This window comes from Dermacentor variabilis, chromosome 2 (assembly GCF_050947875.1).
Source record: "Dermacentor variabilis isolate Ectoservices chromosome 2, ASM5094787v1, whole genome shotgun sequence".
In the NCBI taxonomy this organism is placed as follows: Eukaryota; Metazoa; Arthropoda; class Arachnida; order Ixodida; family Ixodidae; genus Dermacentor; species Dermacentor variabilis.
The window spans coordinates 22,387,297-22,406,217 of NC_134569.1; the positions used below are offsets into that span (position 1 = coordinate 22,387,297).

An 18,921-nucleotide genomic window follows, 5' to 3' on the forward strand; every position below is an offset into this window, starting at 1 on the left:
GTTGAAATGATTGAAAGTAGAATTATTAAAGGAACAAATGGGTTCCCGCGGCCATTGTACAAACACACAAACGGCTAGGCACCTCGCAACCCGGCCTTTTTCGACGCCGGCTGCCTTCAAATGGCAGTGTTCCGCATAGGAGCAATATTTTACTATCGGCTAAAAAATGGGCCCAAGTGATATTTCTGCCGTTGCGGCCCCGTGCTGTCGGCCGCCCGACCCGAGCTCGTCGCCTCTGACGCGGCTTGAAGCGGGGCGACTTCGGTGGGCGTCGTGTGTGCGGTCATTCCGAAAACGCTACGTCAGCGGGCGGGACGCGGATCGGCACGCCGTTGCGGGAAGATCGCCTTCCGCTACGCTTTTGGCTCCGCAAGAAAAATTGCATTTTTGCGCTTCCCGCAAGGGACCGGGAAAAGTTGTGTGCAGCGTAACGCCGCACACACCCATCGCGGCAGCTAAGTGCGGTGTTCGGCGATTGGAACGCGAGGCTCGGACAGCATGGCTGCCGGCGCTTTTCGCGCCACCGCTGGTCACTGCGTGATCGCTGAGGAGACCGAGTGCAGTTACGATGCATCAAAAATATTGTCGCTTTCATGCGACACGAAAATGTATCATCTCAGTGTCACCAACGCCCACCGGTGACGCAAGAAAGTACCGGCCGCCATGTTGTCCGAGTATCGCGTTTCAATCGCGGAGCACTGTACATTGTGTATCCATCATCTAGACAAAATCTGCACGAAATCTTGTCGTTTGTACTTTTAGCTGATATTTTTTATAGCCGTGTCTGTCAAAAGTGGATTTTGCTGTGATTATGTAAGCAGATCCGATTGAATGAGAAAAGTGGTTTGTTATGTCCGCGAATACTTGTCTCTGAATCCGTTGTAATATATGTCGGGCCCCTCGCTTCTCCTGCTTCGAGCGTTTTGACAGCGAGTGTCTCCAGTCATCGAATGTGATGTGTTCATCTTTGCTGTGCACGCTGACACCATGCTTAATAATTTAGTTAGTAAGCAAATGTTTATAAGTTCATAGGACCGATAAAAGTACTATCCTTAATTGGTATGGCTATCTGCTAATTTGCTATCCCAATCGATGCTTCGCCTTTCGGACGAAACTGCGCCTTTCTTTTTTGGCCCTTGGACTTTATACGGACCTTCACGGCGACACCGGCGCCGACGCCACAAATGCGGTTTGAGTGTCGATATAATTGCAAAAAAAAAACGAAACGTTAATGCGGTTGCTTTTCTTTTTTTAGCTGAGGTAGTTTTTGCGGTACGGGTGCAAATGAAATGCAAAAAACGGTAAAAAAGCCAGAAAACTCTGAATTTCATTGCGAAGCGAAAAAGCTTGGATTAACTAAGATTTTTTTGTGGAATAAGAATAAACTCCGAAAAGCCCCCTTAGATAACACGAAATACAAAACTCCGAAAACGCAGAACGATATCTATATTCCAATTCCGAACGGGGCGCTGTCTCTTCCTGCTGCGGAGCGTCAAAGAGCGTCGTCTGGTTGAGGAGTGAGCCACGCCGACGGCACCTGGAGAAACTGTTCGCCGAGTACGACTCCCCCACGGAGTGAAAAATTGTCGAGGCACTTCTGTCGACGGCGTGGGCTCTGCAGATGCGTGTAGCGGACGTGAGCGCGCGCACAGGTGAGCACGCGTGTACGTAAATGCACATACGCATGGCGCAGTGCTAGCTACCTAATAGAGCCGTCGATTACGCAATAATCATGCAAGGATTCAGTACCATGTAACATTGACTTTAGGTTGTTCGTACAAGTGGCCCCATACACTCCGAAGAACTGAAAGTAATTTTGAGAGCTTAAGGTATGCCGTCTGCAAACAGAGGTTATTACTGTCAATCCTTACAAATATATATATCTGAGAAATGTTATCTATTCTTTATTTACTCTAAGGGACGTGTTAGGCCTATGACCTTTAGGTCTGACTTGACTTAACCGCACTTGCGATACGAAGTATCATGTGATTTTTCGACAACTTATAAAATACTTGTTCGCCCCATATTTAAAATGAACCTCTGCTTTCTGAGATGCCCCTTAAGAATCACACCCCCTTGCCCTTTCATTACGTTGCAAATGCAGTCATCTTTCTTTTATTCAGAAGGTCCATACCACTACAGCCCGTTATAAAAGCGATAATTATTTGCGCCTCCTTCTTAAATTTCATCCCGTACTGATCACACACACAGTTTCTGGGTCGTCTTGTCGTATACAAACTTGTATTATGATTCTTTTTCACCCCACATGCGTATATACTGGGAACACCTTCCTGCATCCTTCGCTGTCATTCAGGACGCATTAACTTGGCAGACCGCTATTTACCACTCCAATTGCTAAATCTTAGATCTTACCCTACAGCATTATTCTTGTTCTACTCTACCACTTCCTTGTGTGGTGCCTACAAGCGTCGCAAGTATAGCTTAATTATTGTATTAATTAATTAACTGAAAATGCAGTATTTATTTTCATTAAAATCATTCATTTTTCCCACCGCAGCAATAATATTGGCCTAAATGATTCGCTACGAAGACAGCACTTGTCTTCGTCGCATACATTGTTTATGTATGCGCTGTAAATGACGATTGATACCATGGAGTACCAACTAGCCCGTACCCAAACCTTGCTTCGCTAAACTCTCCTTTTCCTCTCATCGTTTCTTTTTCGTTTTTTTTTCTTACACTCATATATGTAGAATGACTTCGAAAGGCCCAAGAACACACATACGAACATCTTGCCGCATTATCTCTGATCTTTAACACCTAAGAAATTACCGCAGATGCGCACATCACTTATCTCTATTATCTGTAACAAGACAACAGAAAGAACATCCCCTTACATCCATGAGAGCGTAAATGAACATCCTTTGACCATAAAACGCGAACGAGTTTCGAAGAACATAAGTTCAATGTGCATCCAGGAATAAAAGGGGCTCTGAATCTTCAACTCCTTCGAACAGTCTAAATGCTCAAACATTACAAAGCCACCGAGTTCATTTCGCATATAACAGAACTTTGGTGGCCGGTCAGTGCATTTGTGCGAGTCAGTGGTGGTACCGCATAATGTAATAGTGGGTGCTACCAGCTGGGCCGCTTGTTGATAACAAAGATGCCAATATATACTGTAAGATGGCCATGCCACGCATGCTTCGCTTGCTTTTCTTGAACGTCTCATCCGTTTCATTTCCCCGCAAATCTTTCCTCATTCATAATGCCTCACAAAGATCGAAAACCTACCGCATTTGTGCAATACCCAGAAGCACACGGACAACTCAATTGCACAAGTGCGGTCATCAGGCGGGCCCCGTCTACGCTCTTAAAAAGAAGGGAGCGAAAAGGGAGGAACCAGCCACTTTCCTCTTTCGCACTTCACACGACGCGCCTTCTTGCGGGAATAAAAAGAGGAAGAGCGTTTCTGTCTTGCGTGCGTGTCTTGCGTCGCCGCCACCGGTGAGCCGAACATCGACTACAATAACTTCTTTTCAGCGGAAAGTAATGCTAAGGGGCATAACCTGAGGTCTAAACCTTTCCTGACAAGCGACCATCAGTGTCAAACCTCTAGCTCGAACGGGAGCTGCGATAGGAGAATAGTTCAACTCGAAAGCAGCGTGCGGTTGCTGACGCACAGCGAGACGAGTCCGTACTCAGGCATCTATAGGCCTAGATGCCGCAAATATCAGCCAGCATTTCTTGTTTTGATGCGTCAAATTAGGATGAGGAAAAGGTTAAGCCGAGCGTAGTGTGAGCGCATCACGGCCGCAAGCGATGCCTCCAAATACACAGATGGAACACAAGCCCTGCCGCCAGAGCAAGGAGGCGCTTGAGCGCACCGTGCAACCAGATATACAGCTGTATATCCAGCGTCATTTGCGTGCAGATTCGTCTGCGTCTCCGCCAGCCAGCGGCGGCTTCTCCGTGATGCATCGTGTACATTAGAGAGACGGGAAGCACCGATCAACAATAGAAGATGTATTTCCTGAAAGGTGCGGTAAAAGCAAATGTACAAACGAAAAGTATCCAGAAAATAAATTTCAAGAAAGCCTTTACAAATTACTGACTTCCGCGTTGCAGCTTTGCACATACGGCTGTCGATGTCTGTGAAGAAAAGGAGACACTCCCGAAGATAACATGCAGACAGACAAATGAAACTACAAAGTACTAAAAGGCTAATGAAAGGCAGAAGGCTACGGGGCAAACGGATATGCCCAGACGTGAACGGGAGACCAAGCTAGTGGGACACACATGGTGACGGCACCGTTGTGCAGTGCCTGAATTCTAAAAAGTTGCGGGGCACTAACTGCGAATAGCTTGTATCATAGCCGCCTTGGATGCTATGCCAGTATTTACATTCCGCTCTCCTCCAACCGCTGTATCCTTACAAATCGCACGCAGCTGCACAGCGTGTAGCAGCGAACGACGCCCTCGACGTAGCCGAATACTTTTGGTTTGTGGATAGGAATGCAAAACATGATTTTTAAGGCTTGCTCGAGAGCGGTGGCTTCAGCGTCCGGTCAGATTCATCCCTACACTATACGGTCGGCCTCTAGTCGGGCCGCCGGCTCGCGCGTACCCGCTTTGCAGCGGCGTACCGACGCCGCGGATAGCAGACTCTTTGCCATTTCTGTAGGAAATTATGCGAGAAAACGTCGACGCGATCTCAACAGAGCGCATTTTGTAAACGTCAGCGGACCTTGAAGCGCCATCCGCTACGGCTTCGAAGCAAAAGCTGGAAAGGCTTAGATCACCGTCGCCGCTGTGTTGATAATTGAAAGTCACTAGTCAAAAGAAGTCAATATAATGTGGTTTTATATTAACAGGTCTGTGTGGATTTCGTGTGCCTATCAGATGACTATACCCAAACAAGTATTCTGTCGAAATTTATTGCTGAATTACGTATAACAGAGAGTCACTCATTGTCACTGCGATGCAGGTCAAAACATCGTGGCTATATATATATATATATATATATATATATATATATATATATATATATATATATATATATATATATATATATATATATATATATATATATATATATATATATATATAAGAAGGTTTCAAGGTATGCAGATGTAGGTAGCCTGAGAAGTGTTCCAACTCTGCGTTCGGCTTTCGAGGAGGACGGATGCGTGATGACTCGCTCCGTGCGAAATTCTTTGGGGGCCGCTAGTGGCCGCGGTAACATCTTTTCTTCTGCACCCTCGTATTATAGGATTTTGCTGCCAACATTGCCTTCAGGCGAAAGCAGGCAGCAGTGCGCTTTTTTTTTTTTTTTGCACGGTGACCTGTTAAGAAGACCATATCGGCTGGAAGATCTTCGAGAGCCATTGGAGGAAGCTGGTAACATCAAGAACATCACGGGTATAGGATCCTTCCAGATGAACCACATCTGGCTAGTCAAGTTGCGCAGCAAGGCGGAGAAGGATGCTCTGGTGAAAACGGGTGGACTTCAAGCCAAGGGCTACTTCTACGCTGTCATTGATCCCGTCCAACAAGACGTCACCATGAAAGTACACTGGGTCGACTTTTCTGTCCAAAGTGGGAGCTTTCGGCAAGCGTTGAGCAAGTGTGGTGACGCCCTTGACATTTCGAAGGACAAGTGGTCCGTCGCCGGTTTTGAACATGCGACGTCCACGACGAGGGTCGTGGGAATGAGACATAAGGAAGGTGTTGAGCTTGACGACCTGCCTCATCTTTTCAAGTTAGGAAGTGGCATCGTCGTTCTTGTGGCTACGGGTCGGTCACCGCTTTGTTTGAGGTGCCGCAGGCAAGGACACATTCGACGGGACTGGCATACGCCACGTTGTCGTGTGTGCCGGGTGTTCGGACATGAAAGCACTGATTGTGCAAGGAACTAAAACGGTTCTCCCAATAGAAGAAGTCCAAGAGAACACAATGGACACGGAGGAAGCCGAAAAGTCTGCCCCGAACAGCAACACCAAAGAACGCGAAGACAAGGACCGTGAGACGGACGCCGAGAAAGCTGAAGGGACAACGCCTCACAGCCGGGAATTGGCGAAGGCAACTGAGAAACGTGCCGAAATAGGCTGCACGCAGGAGCCACTGCTCTTAAGTCAAGCAAGTGAAGAGGAAGACAGGAGCGACAGCACCGAGACCACTACAGCCGAAGATAAAGTAGACGCTACGGGGGCGACCGCGGCGCGCGGAAAGCATCCCAGAGCAGGCATTCCGAAGTAGACGGAGGACAGCACCGAACGCAAGGTTAAACGCCTGGAGCGTCAGCGGCATCGCGTTGCTGGCGCCAAGGGTAAAAAATATCTCTCCGAAGTCCAGTTGGCGTAATTGTCGCTGCTTCGGGTATTCCCACTGCCGGGTAGAGCCACGGTAAGCGTTGTACTTGTGGTTCGCGCTTAGAATCACCATGATTAGTATACCTGCACCATTACGCGTCGGTACGCTCAGTGTACGGGGTCTAGGGGCTAGATGCAAGTAATATCAGGTCAAATTCATAATGCAAGAGACCTAGATCTACTTTCAGTCCAGGAGACTAAGGTTAGCAGAGAGGAGGCGACCGAAGTCTTGGTAGCAAAATTTTCTTTAAGGCATAATGTATGCGTGAGCCATGTGGGAACATCAGCTGGGTGTATGTTGTTTGTTAAAAATTCAATTGGCATTGCCGTTGAAACGGTTACAAGTTGCTTGCAAGGACGTTTTGTCTTGTGCGATCTTTCTTGTGGGGAAGTGAAATTTAGATTTATTTGTGTCTACGCACCTACAAAGTCGCATGAAAGATGTTTGTTCTTACGCAAATTGAGTGTTTATTTTTATTGTGAGATGTGTCTGATTGTGTTCGGTGACTACAATTGCGTCCTTCATCGGAAATACTGATCCACCAGTGCTAGTATAAATGATGAAAGTGTTGCGTATCTTAAATAATGCGTGAGCAAATTTTCTTTAAATGGCGTGGCACAGTTTGCGAGAGGTGGAAGTCGCCAGCACTTCACACAATTTCAAGGCATTGCTCATGCACGACCAGATCGAGCATATGTGTGCTCGGAGATTGCGCCTTTGTGTCAGAACTACGATGTTGATGCTGTTTCTTTCAGTGATGATTGTTTAGGGATGTTTGAGATCGGCCAGAAGCAAAAAAAAAAAGAAACTTCAATGGGAACGGTGGAAATTGAACGCCAAGATAATCAGGGATGACGTGTTCGTAGCTAAAAAAAAAGAAATGGAGCAGTTTTTTAATGACATACTATACGCAGTGTCACAGAGAAATGGGAGTTATTTAAGCAAAGTGTAAAATTGAACGCAATAGAAAGAGGTGGGCATATGAAGTATCAAGCTCAAGAACAGGAACAGGGTATGCGGCAGGAGCTGGAAGACTTGGTGCGAATCGAAACACTAATACGGGACTCAAGAACTGCAAGTCATTTAAAGAAAACTAGAACTCTTAGAGGGGGATAAATACAGAGGCGCAATTATACGTGCACGAGCTGAAAAACATCTCGTGGGGGAAATACCAACAAGGCGAGCTTTGTCAGATGAAAAGGCGTACACTCGAGGAAATGAAATATTGGAAATAGAATATAGTGGTAAGATATTGAGAGAATAGAAAGCTATCATGAAGGCATTTGAAAGTTACTATAGAGAGTTGTTTGCTTGTCGTGAGCCAAAGGTGCCGGGCTAGGAGGATGACTTCTTGGCAGAAATGCCGACGCCAGCCAAAAAGGAAACGAATTTATTAGAAATGAATATTAGTATGGGAGAGATTGATATGGCTATTGGGGAACTAATCTTGGGCACATCTCCTGGTCCGGATGGGATTACCGCGGCATTTTACAAGGTGTTCAAGACGGATATGGCAAAAGCATTGCATGAAGCATTTTCAGAGGCACTCGAGCGGGGGACTTTACCTCCATCGTTCAATCGTGTGCACACAGTAGTAATTCCAAAAGGCAAAGATAGAAATACATTACGTAATGTAACGGGATTCAGGCCAATTACGTTGACAAATTCTGACTACAAGGTTTTCATGAAAGTTCTTGCAGCAAGGCTGCAGGGAGTTACATGGAAGTTAGTTGGGCCGCATCAGACATGCGGCATCAGGGGTAGGAAAATATTTACAAATATTCATGCAGCTAGAAGCATTTTAGAATATTGCAATAGCGCTCTCCTCAAGGTAGCGATGCTGCAAATAGATCTAGCTGAGGCTTTTGACATGGTACCACATAGTGTTCTCGTTTTATTAATTAATTATATAGGACTTGGTTCCGTCACGTGTAAATGCATCAAAATGGCATGTCAAAGCTCATGTACCAATTTAATTGATAATGGTGAACTTTCACAATGAATACAATGCAGTGCATGTTCCGTTCGACAGGGTTGTCCGTTAAGGCCTTTCCTTTTTGTTTTATTTTTAGAGCCGCTGTGTAGAAAATAGTTAATTGTACAGAAATCAGGGGGTTTAATATACAATCCTGTGAAGTACATATTCTAGCTTATGCCGATGATGTTGCCCTATTCGTTGCAGATAGGGAGAGTGTTAGCTCATTATTAAGAATTACTGAAAGGTTTTGCGAGAAAAGCTGCAGTCAAGTCAATAAGCAAAAGAGTATTGGTCTCTAGCATGGCCATTGGAATGCCACGACCAATGTTTTTGAATATATCCGTTGGCTCACGACACCTAGCACTTACCTGGGGGAACGTTTGGATGGGTATCGTGAGAACAAGTCACTCTGACTCGAAAAAAACGGATGAAATGTGTGCGATAGCCGAAGCATGGGGTGGCCGTTAATTGCCGATTTTCGCACGTACCACTATTTGTAGCGCTTTTCTCGACGCGAAAATTATGTATCCTTCCGCAGGCAATGTATTGTACACGTCAGCACATTCAAAAATTTCACCGAATCTTTGCCACGTTTATCTGGTGTTCTGCTTGGGAGCGAACATCAAGGACAAATTTGTTTCGTCGAGTAAAGAAAGGTGGTCCGTCGGTGTGCCACTTGTTTCTTCAGCAAGTTGCATGACGCTTCATATTGATAAGGGACGAAAGAGACACGTTTCTGTGCTGTTTCTTTAAAACCATGTTAACAGTTTCTATGCCTGATTTTTTTGTTTATTCAGCCATTGGCCCTCATTACACAATTTAAAGGTTCTTGCGCAAAGTTGTAACGTCGTATCGGTTCCTTATTGCAAGATTTTCCCTTGAGTACCTCTCCAATGTAAAAAGAAAGCGTCTTATGAAGGATCTCATTGAGAGTGTGTTCCCTGTACCATTGTATCGGTTAATGTTTCAAGAAGGGCCTGGGCAGGACGTACTTAAAAGGGTTCAAAATATGTGGATACTGGCAAACGTCAAAACATTCTTTTTCAAGCTTCACACGGGAACCTTGCCTCTTAAAACGTGGTTAGAGGAAAGAGCAATTTGTGTGCCATGGGTAAGCAGATGCTTTCTGCGCAACAAAGCAGAAACAATCGTACATGTTTTCATTGATTGTAGTAATGCCATATTCTTTTGGGATACATTGCATAGGACTCTAAAGATAGACCTACCCCTCAATCCACATGGCATTCGTTTTTTTACCACCTGAACGCGATTTTAAACAGATGGATGGTATCTTTTTGCTTGGGCTGCACGCAGTCTGGCGTAGCGTGTTGGCATATAGATAGCGTGATGTTCAAGGCCGATCTATGTATGAATATTTTGTGGAAATGGTTGTGAAAGTACGTGACGTGTACAAAAGGAATGACTGTGATGAAGCTGTGGTGTCAATGCTTGATACTTTGACACATATAAAACGAGTGTGCTATATATGATCACAAACTCCTTTGAGGCTTGTACCCAAGCTGGAAATAAACAAGAAAAAAAGCCCGAGAAGTGCTTGTGTGTGTGCCATGAGTTTGTGTCGTGGTTGCTCTATTGAGAAAAGCGCACATTATTTCTGTATGTTAAGTCTTCGCGCCTGCGAACCTATGAAAAACACGAGGTAGCATACATTAAGAGCGCAGGATAGCGTGTCTACGTTTTCTTGTGTGCATACAAGCTTCCTGTCGGCATTCCAAGCGTCCTACTCAGCCGCCATATTGTTTGGACAGGAAAGTAGCCTGCATCGTTTTTGATTCCGATGCTGCCTTCGCGAAGCTGTCTACTTTGACGTCTTCGTGAGTATTGGAACGAGACTTAAGAAGGCCGCTGTCCACTTAGCCGTCTACTTAGCCGTCTACGGCGAGTATTGGAACACAGCCACAGTCATTACCATGATGGCACAACACCTGGTAGGAAACTCCCATAGACGGTGGTGCCAGATTTACCTCTCGGTAATATTGCGGTGCAGCTTTCGCGGGCCCTCTCGACGGCGAAAGCGCGTCACCGTCACGAGAAGAGATTTCATTTTCTTTTTCACACTCCCCAGATTGCCACCAAACTTCTTGATGAATTTCTTTATACGTCTGGTGAGCCGAACTAAGCAAAACCTTACATAAAGTGCGTTTTTGGTGAAAATGGCGAAAATCGCCATTTTTAGCACCGCATTACACTGTAAACACAGCCTGGCGAGGAGCGGAGATGTAGGTCTCGGGTAACCTCCAAAGAAGACGTGAAGAACCCGTCAATAACTTTTAAGGCTTGGTAGAGTCTGGCCAAACCTAGCCGCTGTTCTTGTATATGCAAACCGCCATTCCTCGCGAGACGAGAGGCAAACGCAAGGCGCGCCGGCGCGAACTTTCGCGCGCGGGCAAGCGTACATGTAATTTCGCCTTTAGAACTGAAAAAGAAATGTCTGTATACGTACACGCACTGTGTGTATGCAGAATTGACGCGATATGATGAATAAATAAATGTGAGACGTGCGGAGTGAATGTTGATGATAAAGCTTTATGAAGATAGGCATGGCTCACCGTCATGCTAAGGGTAATGGGGTTGGGGAATAGAAAGAAAGAAAGAAAGAAGGAAAGAAAGAAAGAAAGAAAGAAAGAAAGAAAGAAAGAAAGAAAGAAAGGAAGAAAGAAAGAAAGAAAGAAAGAAAGAAATCGTTCTTCGCTAGAACATTAGCAACAGTGACGAAAAACGAAGGCGGATACGCATTTGGTGCATGCCCGCAAATAAAGTGAATGTAAGCAACAACAAAAATGACTCAATTAAAAGAAGCGGTTAAATTGAATATGAAATAGTTACAAACACACGGTCAAGATTAGGGTCATCAGAGTGCATCATCGATTCCATGTGTCCACCTATACGTGATGACTCCTTAGCGTCACGATGTCCTTGCATCTGTTGGTGAAGGCTGTACGATCTGGTTACTGGCATTGTCAAACGTGGTTACAGCGCTAATAAAGACGAAACACAAACAGTCCTCTGCATTTGGCATTTGTGTTTCGTTTTTCTTAGCTCTGTCACCACGTTTCACGATATCTGCGTCACCATCGTTGCGCCTGAAACAGCGGCCGCTACAGCCTTTCGTGGCGCGCGTGCAGTGGCACGCGGCATGCCCGACGAGTTACTCGATGCGATGACAAGGCAGCGTGCCTGAAGTCATTACGACGCTGCGGAGTCGCGGGAGACGTTGCCAGTGACAATCTTACTATTACCCTGTTCGTGGAAACGTCAACTTCGTGTCTGCCAGCCGCTGCACAATCAATAGCGTAAATATATTTGGTTTTCTTCCTCTTGTACGGTGGTTCGGATTTCTTTATCAAGCCTTACGAAGACACGAGCCGCTCTGTTGTCTTTAGTTTTGTACTTCGTGAGCTTCGTGTGCGTGCTCATGTCACGTCCTTTCATCTTCGAAACATTAGTGCGCGTATGCGGAGCCGGCCACTCTCCGATCTCGGCCCTCTCTCCCACGTACTCCACACACACCAGACGAAATGCCTGCCTTCAAGCACGGCTGGCAGCAAGTCCGCCTCTGATCCACCCTTTGGCGCAGGGATTCAATGGCCAGCGGTGCTGCCAGTGAATATACTAGTTTGTTTTGTTTCGTTTTGCATCCTTCACGAACAACTTTCACTTCAAGTCTCTTCGAGTTTCCTTTTGATTCGCAGTGGAATTCCTCTTCAATGCAACGTCTCCTTTCAAACCGTGAAAACGAGACGAAGAACCATGTCATTTTTCAAAGAGCGAAAAACATCTACATGACGCATGATGGTAATCGAGCCGGCTCTTCCTTTCTCGTAGGTCAGCTGCAAGGCATGTATATCGTACCATGAAAGCATGCCTAATATAGTAAATGTAATACCACACTTTAGCAACTGCTTCTCCGCAAACAGGATCCTATAACTGCACGAGTCAACCATAGGCGACATGAACCTGGTGTGTTTTGTTGGGTTCCTTTCATTCTTATCAAATATCTCCTGCATGGGACACCTCAGAAATTGGTCATTTTTTGCGACTCTAGGGCAGCACTTCAGAGTCTGCATTTCGCCATATATCATAGGATTCATGAGCAGCTGAAATATGAAATAAGAGGCGATCACCATCAAGCTGTCGCTAAAGGTCATGAAATCATATTCGAGTGGCTACTTGGACATACCGCTATTGCTGGTGATGACCTCGCCGGCGAAGCCGCCCGGTCTGCCCTTCTGGATGCCCGACCAATTCCAATCTCCTTACCAAGAACCGACGCTGCAAGATAGCTTGCAGCGTTGGTTCTTTAGCCTGCAAGATAACTTGCAGGCTAAAGCTATGACCCACAAATACTGGTCTTCTCCCAACATCGCGAAGTGTTGTCTTCGTAGGCTGGATCCATCCTTAAAGGTACAACTGCCATCAAGAATTTCCCGCTCTGAGGCGACAGTATTGTGCCGCCTCTGGCTCGGAGTGGCATTTACGAAGGCCTACTCGTTCCGCATTGGAACGGGGGGTACGCCCATGTGCGACTCTTGCGAAACCACAGAAACGGTTGACCACATCCTATGTATCTGTCCCCAATACGACGTCAAGCGCGAAGTTCTCCGGACAGCACTGAACCAGCTGGACTCTAAACCATTTTCCGTAATGAAGATCCTTGGACCATGGCTGTTCGCGTCGATTGCACAGAAGGCCACCAAAGCGCTCTTGAAATACCTCAAGTCGACAGGTCTTGGGAACCGTAAGTAGACCCTGCGCGAACCTTGCACTGTGCGCGAAACGGTGCTCTCTCTCTCCTTTGTCCCTCTCTTCATCCCCATAACCCTTCCCCCAATGCAGGGCAGCAAACCGGACGTGCGTCTGGTTAACCTCCCTGCCTTTCCTGTCTTCTCTCTCTCTCTCTCATTCTTATTCGCCACTTGCACTAGAGAATTTCATCAACAGCTGCGAGACTGAAAACATTATTCTCTTGAGGCTCTGCGGACTAGCGAAAGCATCACGCCGCTTTTGCGTGTACGAACGAATCTTTCCTTGCTGCGCAAAAATCAAAGCGAATTCACTCGTGGCATAATGAACCTCTTTGGAAACGTAGAACAGGGCACTGCAATATTCGTAGCCGGCTCCAATTTATGCAGCGCAACACATATGTCAAAAAAAATAATAATAAAATGGGACTAAAGGAATTATTCAGAAAGCTTAACGTACTGCGTCGTACTGTCTTTCTATTATGTGCAGCTCTTCGAGCATACAGAGCTAAATGAGCGACGTTGAATAAAGCCGCAAAACGGTAACGACCGGTGGAGAAGCAAGCTTTTTTTCTTCTTTCTTTTTTTCTTTATTTTTCCTATTTTGCTCTTTTTGGTTGCTTTCCTGGCTACACTTTAAAGCTCTGTCAGGAAAAGTAGGGGTGCATGCATGGTTTTACAGTGCCCGTGTGGCATTGAATAATGTTCTTTTCGATGAACAAAAATAAATTGGGCACACTTTAGGCTTATCCCAGTCATATATCTAATTGTGTTCTTGTTCGCAAAATTAGATGGTTCTTTTTTATTATTTTTATTACTTGTAATTTAAATGGATGCTCCATTATCTTTGTTCGAAAAAGAAACAAATAGAAAGTAGCATAACAGAGCGAAATTAACGGCAAATACAAGGCTCGCGGCTTCTATACTCATGGCGCAGGGAAACGGTCTTAACTGCACGAATACTCGTTATCTTCACTGCGCAGATCGGACAAATGAACTTCTTTCTTTCTTTCTTTCTTTTCTTTTAGAGCCAAGAGTGATAGCTTCACCTGCTACGCATCTGCAATGCAGTGGAAACGTTACTCAGCTTTCTTGTGTGCGCGGGCTTCCTTTAGCTTGAGTGACCACTGTACCGCGTTGAAGCGCCCTTGCGTGCACGTAACCTGTGCTTGAGGCCAAAAAAAAAAGAAAGCGGAAAGATGAGCCCCTTTGCGAACTAACGCGGTTTTACAAAGGTCACCTACAGAATTTCCTGCCTGTCCCCAATGAACCAATTATTTTTATAACCGATCATTCTAATTCTAGAGGATGTAGTATTTAGGAAATTTATAGACTCTATTCTACGGTTTTTACAGTGATGAAGGCAACCTTACAGATCCCAGCAAACGTTGCTTTCCCAACGTTCTCTAGGACATCAAGGTGAGTGCATGTACATTCGATTATATTGGCAAAGCAAGTAGTTGCTCCTTTATATGTACGACATGCCAAAGCATAGAAGAAATAAAAATGAAATTTCCAGCGTCTGGTCAGAGTAGTTAAGTTTCCTTCACGCATTCTTTCATTCTCGTTCGTCCATTAGGTACTGAATAGTGACTAAAATTGATTTCAAGACTTAGAACTACTTACCTGTGCGAGACCTGTTGACCAGCCACTTCACCTAAGCCCGACAAAGCGCCCGGGGCCGCATCCGAATTCACAAAACTCGCTTAAGAACGAGTTTCTTCTGCGGGACAATTGGAACTACATAAGTATATCCACAAAGCGAAATATTGTGGTGCGTTCTGCCTCGTTATTGTTTGTACCGCCGTGAACCAGAGCGCTTTTTTCTTACGCGTTAAATCAGCTTAGTGTGCCGACAAGGCGCCCACATGTGACACCGCGTGAAAGCCACAACTGTGTATTCATTCGATGTGATTTTTTTCTAACTCAGCAGCGGCTGTTTGCACAAACCTGCGCAAACCTCTGTGCAAACCTGTAGGAGATTGCAGGTCTTCCGTTTCTACGTCGTTTCGTTTTCCAAGAGGCATTGCCGCTATGTTGTTTTCTACCAACCAATGGCAGACAGCATTTTCCCTTGCTTTTCTTGTTATTGATTTTCTTTTGTGTATGTGTGTAGGAGTCGCTATAAATTCCCGTTCTTGCGGAACATTGCTCATATTTTCTTTTCTTTTTGTATAAACGGGATATTATTGCATTTTCGGGCTTTGCAAAGTATTTAAGTTCACCGTTTCAACGCCGTTTGAGTAAATAGTAGCCAAATTGAACACTCAAAAAATTATTGCATGGATGGTTATAATGGTTTTCATATTGCGTAAGCAGAGAGGTCTGCACGCTGCCAGATTCTTTCAGTTAACAAATTGAAGTTCCCCCGCATACAACTTACGTTTGCCCGCTTTCGAAGAAGTTGCGATTTCGTGCATCTGAAACACGCTTGGCGACAAGACTCATCTGTGACGCTGATTTTGTTAGACTGACGTGGCCTGCTGGCAGTTCGCTACAACAAGCGTAGCAGTGGTCGAAAGCAAGAGAGAGAGAGAGAGAGAGAGAGAGAGAGAGAGAGAGAGAGAGAGAGGGGGGGGGGAGGGGGCGATTCGATGGAAGATGGATGCTTGAAGCGAATAACAGTGAGGGTAGCATTCCGGGCAAGTTGGTAATCCATTACTCAAGTAGTATGGCGCAACAAAAAAGACACGGGCGGGAGAGAAGTGTCTTACCTCCGTGTCATTTTTGTTGCACAATAATACTTGAGTGACGAATAACAGTGATGAAACATGGAACGTCGCTGAAGCCAACCTTTCAACAAGAGTTGTCTTCTTCAGGGCAGCAAGCGCTTTCCTTAGCAAAGTTTGCAAACGCTGCTGGAATGTCATGAGAGATGCAAACGCTAATGGAGAAAGCAGTTGCTGCCCTTCCTTTACTCCGGTCTCGTTTCCCCATTGCTTAGTACAAGGTCATAATTTTGGTTATGGCTAACCTCCCAGCTTTTCTGTTATAATCTCTCTCTCTCTCTCTCTCTCTCTCTCTCACTCTGACGAAGACACGTCCCTTTGTTGCTACCTTCAGCAACGTTTCTTGTTGTACCATCGTTAATCATACATAGTAGCGAAACATTTGAAATGTCGAAGAGAGCATGTAATGGGCTAGAACGTAGTTAAATCAGAATGACGGGTTGAGATTTCAGTGACCGGCAGACACACCATTGTAATGGTTATGTTCGGTAATTTTTGTTGTGAAATCTGGGAGGAAGCGATGTATCTTCTTGTTCGTGCGAACGACAAGAGGAAGAAAGTATGCGCTGCAGGCTAACGGCGGTAGTTTTCTGCTTTTGAGCGTGGTGCCGCGGATTGGTTTTTCAGGCTGTCGGGTCACGATGCTGTGTGGGTTAAATGTAAGGAATTGTACGCATAACATATATAGACGCAGGTTAAATGTCTCCAGGTGGTCAAAATCAATCCGAAGCCCACCACCACGGCGTCTTTCGTAAATCCTGTGTTGCTTTCGGACGTTTAACCTGATCAATAGGCTAGCCTGTCGGGACTCTTAAACTGGTCTGCTTGATTACTGCTTGTTTTATATAGTTCATGTGCATATATTTATTTATATTATGAAGAAAACTTACGTTTTTGAAATGTTGTAATGCTTACGAATAAATTTTAACAAAAACCTTCAATGGCGATTTGTACAATTACCAATTCAGGGCACGACATCAACGAAATAGGCAGCCACTGTGTAATTCATAAAACTTCGCGGGCAACAACTGCAAAGCCAATAAACCTGTTAAAATTTAATGAGCATTTTTGTAAATTACGCGCTACGCATTTCTGCAAGCTATTGTGCACTATCGTTGAAATCTTGTAACTGGTTGGCAGGCCTTGCTAAAATATGCAATGTGGCAGCCATTGATTGATGCAGCGCGATTGACGAACAGCGCGCTAATGCGCGAAATACACCTATGTGCTGTAATACATTTGTATCCCCTCTTTCCTACTGAGAGTCGTGGTGTGGTAATCGAAATTGGCAGCCCTATTCTTAAATACTGCCTTATGAAAGACTACGAAAGAATAAAACAAGCTCCACTCGGTGCGCGCAGCTGCACTCAGTGGGCGCACTCGAGGAGAGCGGACGAAGCCGTGCTCGTCAGCGCTGCGTAGTAGACGCGCAGACGAAGAAGGCGCGAGGCAACAGGGAACGCTTATTCGCTGCATCACGTAATCCAGACACCCGATGCAAAAGAAGTGCGAACGCGCTCTTTTATTTCTTATCCTTTTGTCCATACTTTCGTTTTCTTCTTCGATTTTAGGAATCATGCGCACCCTTGCTATTGCACTGTCTTCTCGGCACGTTAACCTCGTAGCAAAGAATATCGTAAGAAAGAAAAAAAATTGCTTTGCGAATACGGCCCCATACCTTTCCGTATAGACCTACACGGGCCAAATTAGTCCACCAAGCGACAATATAGCTGAAAAGTGGCTTCTTCGACTAACTGGCCACGTGTGAATCTAAATGAAAAGATCTGGAGACCGCCTTTCGCTCATCTTGACGCAGCTGGCGGACTTCGTCCTTGCAGATCACGGCCCTGGAAACACACTGCAGCTTAAAGGCAGAAACATGAGTGATGACAGCAGTGATTGCGACAAGTACCACCGGCATCCGTATCGGAGACTTCGCACCAGCGACTACTGAAGCGGTGCAGCAAATTGGATGGCTTCACAAATGGCTCGAAGGGCAAGTGAAATTTAAAATTATTTAAGAAAACGTCAAAAAAGCTATGTTTTTCTGCGAACGAGAGATTTCAAATGTGCCAAGTTCGATATTAAAATCAGTAGAATCGATCAACTTCACAAATGACTCGAAGTGCAAGTGTGATCTAATATTATTTAACATACGTCAAGAAAGCTATATTTTACAACGAACGAGTAATTTCAAATGTGTCAAGTTCGATATTAAAATTAGTAGAATCGATCAACTTCACAAATGACTCGAAAGGCAAGTGTGATATAAAATTATTTGAGAAAACATCAGAAAAGCTATATTTTTCTGCGAACGAGTAACTTGAAGTGTGCCAAGTTCGATATTAAAATTAGTATAATCGATCACCCATCGTTGGAATGATGGGTACAGTGCAAAAAAATGCACAATTGAGCACTTCGCTGAAGATTATGTTATCGGCAGTTGTGGTTCCGCATTGTTTCATGCTAGCCGCACAATGTTTCTCAATAGCAGTTGAACGTCTTACGTTTGCAACTAATTCACTTATGTAATTCTAAGTGCCATCTGGACACCTTTGCTCAACCGTGTCTTTAAGTTTAGATGACATTTTAGCAGTAAGACCCTCATAATTAGTGACTATAGCAAATTTTCAGGAGATCTTCCCCGCACTTTGCCTAGCGTGGTTGCTGTTGCTGCTGTCTTGCCAAATACATCGCATACATGAAAGTGCTCATATAAAGAATTGGCCTACATGTACAACGGCTTACATTCCATCTGTACTAACCCGGCAGATTTGCCGACTCCGCTCTCAACGCATTTAGCAGTGAAAAAACAAGCGGCACCTAAATATCCCCACTGCAACTAATACACGCCTTCAAGCGCATAGCTCTTTTAATGAATCGAAGCATTGTGTAACTTCTTTAACGAAGGTTAACACGTCAAGTTTATTGGCTTCTTGACGTGTAAGCTTGGCCGGTCCTGCAGATAGCGCGATATTAAAGGGAGCTGACCCCGCAGATTCGTGATGAAAAAAATTGGAGGACGCTTAAGCTTCGCCTTCAACAGTGGAACGCGATAGCGTTATCGCACCCCGTTCGCACCGCCCACTCATTTGCTCAGCATATTCTTGAGTCACAC

General features: G+C 45.1%; 1 long non-coding RNA gene across 1 annotated transcript; it reads left to right on the forward strand.

Annotated features, from left to right (window-relative positions):
- The first annotated feature begins 6,291 nt into the window (after positions 1 to 6,291).
- On the forward strand, positions 6,292 to 17,793 carry LOC142570815 (uncharacterized). Its single transcript, XR_012825691.1, has 3 exons — positions 6,292 to 6,366; positions 14,430 to 14,493; positions 17,642 to 17,793. It is a non-coding gene; the product is annotated as an uncharacterized LOC142570815 (long non-coding RNA).
- Positions 17,794 to 18,921: the final 1,128 nt, after the last annotated feature.